The following is a 6,706-nucleotide window of genomic DNA, read 5'->3' as shown; positions in this document are numbered from 1 at the left end:
TTTAAAAGTTATTTTAATGTTATTTAAAAATTAGTTAAAATTTACAAAGCAATGTTAGTGTACCCAGGAGCCAAGAATCCTGTTTCCCTTAATACAATGTGTGTCCTGATAACAATCTATTTGGGGGTTTACCAACTCCCCTCCTGGGTCAGACTGTATTTTAAATCTTGACACCATTTCTAAGCAAAATTCTAGAATTAATTATTAAACCAAAAATTTGTGTGGACCCAAAAAGAGAAGCCACAATCCCCAGAATCCAGCATCTATGCCCCAACATGGAGTCAGGCCAAACAGTCCAATGTCCTCATTTAAGTGATGACCTAGCCAGAGGCAGAGGGACTGCAGACATTTATGCAAAGCAGCCAATGAAATTGTTCATGGTATCCTCATGGACAAGATGAGAGGTGTGTGTGATAACCAGTCTACTGACATTATAGGTCCCCTAAGTGGGCTTAACTTAGAGGGTAGTCTTTAAATTGTTCAGCATTCTAATCTTGTCTGTTTTAAATTGCTCTGGGATTTAAAGGGGCAAACCATAGAGTCATGACTAAGCATGCAGACTTTGGGTTCAGATTTGGCCTATCAGTTAGGAGCTGTGTGGCCCAGAGTTCCCTACTTAATCTCCCCGAGCCTCAGTTTTTGTGTGTGTGTGTTTTTTTTTTTTTTGTATAATGGATATACAATTAGTACCTAATTCAGGGTATTATTATGAGGATGAAATAATACAAGTAAAGCACCCAGAACAGTGCTGAGCATAAGGGAAGCTTCATATATGTTAGCTGTTATTATTGGGCCTAACCAATTTGTAGGTGACATGGAATTGAGAGGGACAGCAAATGTGTTAGATTACAAAATCAAGAACATTTTAGATTTAGATTTTTGGATAGAAAGGAAAGTTGAGCTGAATACAACAAAAGTTCCAGTGAGTATTCCATCATTACCATTTTGCTGTATTTGTTTTGTTACATATATATCTAAATATCATCTTTAAGTAGCTCAAGGTACATTAAAATTTTATTGTGATATAGTCTTTAACCTACAGGATGTTTAGTAGCTTATTTCTTAATTTCCAAACACACGGGGTCTTTCAGTTATCTTTAGCTATTGATTTCTGGCTTAATTCCAACTATGGTAAAATACTCTATTCTGCATAGTTTCACTCTTTGGAGTTTGCTGAGATTTGTGTATGGCACAACATATGGCCCATTTTGGTAAATGTTCCACATGCACTTGAAAATATGTTTTCTATAGGCATTAAGTGCCATACTCTCTATTTGACAATTAGGTAGACATCTTGTTGATAAAATTCTTTCTCTCTTTACTTTTTTTTGTCTGTTTGTTCTATCAGTTACCAAACAAAATTAAACTCAAAAATAAAAAAAATTTAAAAATTAAACTCAGTATGATTACAAAATTTTCTACTTTTATTCTTCTATTTTAATTTATCATTTTGAGGCAAAATTAATAGTTTTAGAAGTGTTCTCTCTTTTTGGTGGACTCATAAGCTACCCTTTTTATGTCTAATTTATTAACTTAGAGTCTAATTTGTCTAATAATCTTAGGACTGATTTGTTTTGGTTACATATGTGAGATTCATCATTTTTCTTTCTTTCACACTCAACCTTTCTTTTTCCTTTAAGTATCTCTTTAAGCAGCATATAATTCTGGTTGAAGAATTTCAAATGGTCAATATTATACCACTTCTGATCTACAAAAATAAAAATTTCATCGTACTTGAGTTTTGCTTTTTGTTTGACACTGCCTTTTAATTGGGCATTTTAGCTGTTTTCAGTTACTGAAATAAACTGATGTACTTGGGCCTAAAGTATACTGATATACTTGGGCCTAAAGCTACCATCTTACTATTTGCTTTCTATTTGTACCAACTATTCTATTTTTTTCTCTCCTTTCCTAGATTAATAATTTTACCCTCCTCCTTTATTAGCTTGTTATCTGATATCCTTAAATTACTCTTTTGGCGGTTACCTTAGAAATTACAACATTTCTCTTTGATTTGTTAAAGTCTGATATAATTTGAACTTTTTACATGTCCTGGGACCATGCAAAGATATGAGAATATTTTAACTCTACTTATTTCCCTACTTTTGTGCTATTTTAATTCCACATAATTTAAAATCTCATAGACCTTATTATTATTGTTTTACAGGGTCACTCACCTACAGCCAGACATCCTGGAGTGTGAAGTTAAGTGGGCCTTAGGAAGCATTACTATGAACAAAACTAGTGGAGGTGATGCAATTTCAGCTGAGCTATTTCAAATCCTAAAAGATAATGCTGTGAAAGTGCTGCACTCAATATGCCAGTAAATTTGGAAAACTCAGCAGTGGTCACAGGACTGGAAAAGGTGTTTTCATTTCAATCCCAAAGAAAGGCAATGCCAAAGAATATTCAAATTACCATACAATTGCACTCATTTCACATGCTAGCAAGATTACACTCAAAATCCTTCAAGCTAAGTTTCAGCAGTCTGTGAACCGAGAACTTCCAGATGTTCAAGCTGGATTGAGAAAAGGCAGAGGAACCAGAGATCAACTTGCCAACATGCACTGGATCATAGCAAAAGCAAGGAAATTCCAGAAAAGCATCTACTTCTGCTTCATTGACTATGCTAAAGCCTTTGACTGTGTGGATCACAACAAACTGTGGAAAATTCTTAAAGAGATGGGAATACCAGACCACCTTACCTACCTCCTGAGAAACCTGTATGCAGGGCAAAATGCAACAGTTAGAAGCAGACATGGAACAATGAACTGGTTCCAAATTGGGAAAGGAGTATGTCAAGGCTGCATATTGTCACCCTGCTTGTTTAACTTATATGCAGAAGTACATCATGCAAAATGCCAGGATGGATGAATCACAAGCTGGAATCAAGATTTCCAGGAGAAATATCAACAACCTCAGATATGCAGATGATATCACTTTAATGGCAGAAAGTGAAGAGGAACTAAAGAGCCTCTTGATGAAGGTGAAAGAGGAGAGTGAAAAAGCTGACTTAAAACTCAACATTCAAAAAACAAAGATCAAGGCATCTGGTCCCATTACTTCTTGGCAAATAGATGGGGGGAAAGTGGAAACAGTGACAGATTTTATTTTCTTGGGCTCCAAAATCACTGTGGACAGTGACTGCAGCCATGAAATTAAAAAACGCTTGCTCCTTGGAAGAAAAGCGATGACAAACCTAGACAGCATATTCAAAAGCAGAGACATCACTTTGCTGACAAAGGTTCATATAGTCAAAGCTACAGTTTTTCCAACAGTCATGTATGGATGTGAGAGTTGGACCATAAATAAGGCTGAGTGCTGAAGAACTGATGCGTCCAACCTGTGGTGTTGAAGACTCTTGAGAGTCCCTTGGACAGCAAGGATATAAAACCAGTCAATCCTAAAAGACTGACTAATAGTTGTTGGAAAGACTGATAATGAAGCTAAAGTGTCAATACTTTGGCCACCAGATGTGAAAAGCTGACTCACTGGAAAAGACCCTGATGCTGGGAAAGATCAAAGGCCAGAGGAGAAGGGCACGACAGAGAATGAGATGGATGGATGGATGGCATTGCCGGTCATGAGTTTGAGAAAGCTCCGTGAAATGGTTAAGAACAGGAAAGCTTGGTGTGCTGCAGTTTATTGCAAACAGTCAGACACAACTGAGCAACTGAACAACAACAACAACAATATATGTGTGTGTGTGTGTACATCTTGTCATTTAATTTCTTGATTATATTAATGATAGTTATTTTAAGGTCAAGGGAACTATGAACAAAATGAAAATACAACCCACAGAATGGGAGAAAATATTTGCAACATAAGTGACCAAAAAGGGATTAATCTCTAAAATCTACAAACAACTCAAGCCGCTCTTTGTCAAAAAATAAAAATAAAAAATGAGCAGAAGATCTAAACAGACATTTTCCCAAAGAAGACAGATAGACAGCTAACAGGCAAGTGAAAAGATCCTCAGTATCACTAATTATCAAAGAAATGCAAATCAAAACTACAGTGAGGCATCACCTCATATCAGTCACAATGTCCATCATCAAAAAGTCTACAAATAATAAAAGGTGGAGAGGGTGTGGAGAAAAGGGAACTCTCCTACACTGTTTGTGAGAATGTAAATTGGCCAACCACTATGGAAAACAGCATAGAGGTTCCTTAAAAAACTTCAAATAGAACTACAGCAACCCCAGTCCTGGGCATATATCTGGAGAAAACTACAATTCAAAAAGATACATGCATCCCAATGTTCATTGCAGCACTATTTACAATAGCCAAGACACGGAAGAAACCTAAATGCTCATTGACAGAGGAATAGATAAAGATGATGTGGCACATACATACAATGGAATATTCCTCAGCCATAAAAAGAAAGAAATAATGCCATTTGCAGCAATATGGATGGACTTAGAAATTATCATATTAAGTGAAATAAGTCAGAGAAAGACAAATATATGATATCACTCATAGGTGGGATCTAATGTTAAAAATGAGACAAATGAAGTTATTTACAAAATAGAAACAGACTCACAGGTTTTGAAAATAAACCTAAGGGGAAGTATGGGGTGAAAGGGATAAATTAGGAGCTTTGAATTAACATACACATGCTACTATAAATAAAACAGACAATCAACTAGGACCGACTGTATAGCCCAAGGAGAGCTACTCAATATTCTGTAATAATCTATATGGGTGAAGAATCTGAAAAAGGATGTATACATGTATATGTATAGCTGAACCACTTTACTGTACACCTAACACAGTATTGTAACACAATACTGTCACTCAACTATACTCCAATATAATTAAAAAAATAAAGTGTATGTCTGATAACGATAATGTCTGGATCTCTCATGGGTCTATTTCTACTATCCAATTTTTAAAATCCTGGCTTCAGGGAAATTTTACCTTTTTATACCTCTTTGTTTTTAAATGCTTGCACGTGTGCGTTCTCAGTGGCTAAGTCATGTCCAACTCTTTTGGGATCCCATGTACTATGGCCTGCCAGGCTCCTCTGTCTGGGATTCTCCAAGCAAGAATATTAGAGTGGGTTTCCATTCCTCCTCTAGGGGATCTTCCCAACCCAGGGATCGAAATTGGATGTCCTGTATCTCCTACATTGGCAGGTGGATTCTTTACCACTGAGCCACGTGGGAAGCTGGATATTAAACTTTTTTTTTTTCATGTAGATTGGTTCAAGGTTTTGGATTATCTTTTTGGCAGAGAGGATTTCCTCTTTTCTTCTGAAGGCAGCTTGACTAGGGGCAGACTACTTTACTCCAATCAAATATTGTGATATATCAAAGCCAGACTTCAGTCCTGGTAAAGTATTGTCTTTTTCTGCCCTCTACATCTTCCCCCCCTTAACCTCCTAGTAAACTCTGAACTGTAATATTCATCCTCCCAGCCTTTGGAATTTACTGAATCCTCTGTTCACCTTCCTTTTCAGTTGTGTTTTCTGCTAGCTTCAGAGTCTCTCAGCTTTCTCTCTGGTAATTACTTCCACTGGGATAAAACCATGCTGATTTTTTGGTCTATTGCTTTTTGTTTCCTTTCTCTCCAGGATCTAGGCGTGGTGAGTTATTGCTGCACTGTTACTTCATCATGTAATTTTTACCTTTTGTCTAGATTTTCTAGTTGTTCTCGGGATAGAGAAGGGCTGGGAGATACCAGCTAGTTGACCTTTGCTGGAAACACACATGACAATTTTTAAGCTCTTGCTAATATACAGCCAGTGCTGAGACGACTGAGTTTAGCAGGGCTCACTGCCAACAGCGATGTTGAATCCCACTTTTGGTTAGATTTTAGCTCAATAATTCCTTATTATCTTGTCAGCTCATCAAGACTTATATCCTAGTATTTTGGTTGTTTTTACGTAAAAGGAGTCTGGTCCAATAATCTAGTCTGCCATATTACTCATGTTACTTTTTATTTAAATCTCTTTTCACTTAACATCCTAGTTCCATAAGGATAAGAATCATGTTTCACTTAACCTTTTAGTCCCTTTCCCCAGCCAGTGCTTGACAAAATAGGTGCTCAATAATTGTTGAGTAAATGAAATGATGAAGCTTTAAATGAGACCCTCTGGGCACATCTTAGTGGGTCCACCAGAAGTGAAACATATGAAGTTCAGTTTTGCCAGCTTAAAAACAAAATGACTATGTTCACAGAGACAAGATTCTGTGCATTAGTTCACACTACGCAAATTTATAAGGAACTAGTTTATAAATAAATCTTGATCACCACTTAATAGGAGCTACAGCTGGATTGATAATGAAGTGAAGTGAGGTGAAAGTCGCTCAATCGTTCCTGACTCTTTGTGACCCTATGGACTATATAGTCCATGGAATTCTCCAGGCCAGAATACTGGAGTGGGCAGCCTTTCCCTTCTCCAGGGGGTCCTCCCAACCCAGGGATCAAACCCAGGTCTCCCGCATTGAAGGCAGATTCTTTACCAACTGAGCTATCTCCTTCTTTCCTGATACTTTGGTACTTAACTTCTGTCTTTTCTTTAATTCTAATAGTTTTCTGTATTATGTTTCCTGTGTTTTAATATCTTTATTCATACTTCCCCTCTGGAAGTAGAGGAAATAATAAAAGTAGGTAAATAAATAACATTGATACCACATGTTTACTAAGGGCAATCTTATATAAGTTAGTCCACTCAGAAGACCAAATTACAGATCACAAGGTT

Source organism: Odocoileus virginianus, chromosome 30, assembly GCF_023699985.2.
Source record: "Odocoileus virginianus isolate 20LAN1187 ecotype Illinois chromosome 30, Ovbor_1.2, whole genome shotgun sequence".
Taxonomy (NCBI): domain Eukaryota; kingdom Metazoa; phylum Chordata; class Mammalia; order Artiodactyla; family Cervidae; genus Odocoileus; species Odocoileus virginianus.
The sequence above is the reverse complement of the archived record's forward strand: the minus strand, read 5'-3'. Positions refer to the sequence as shown.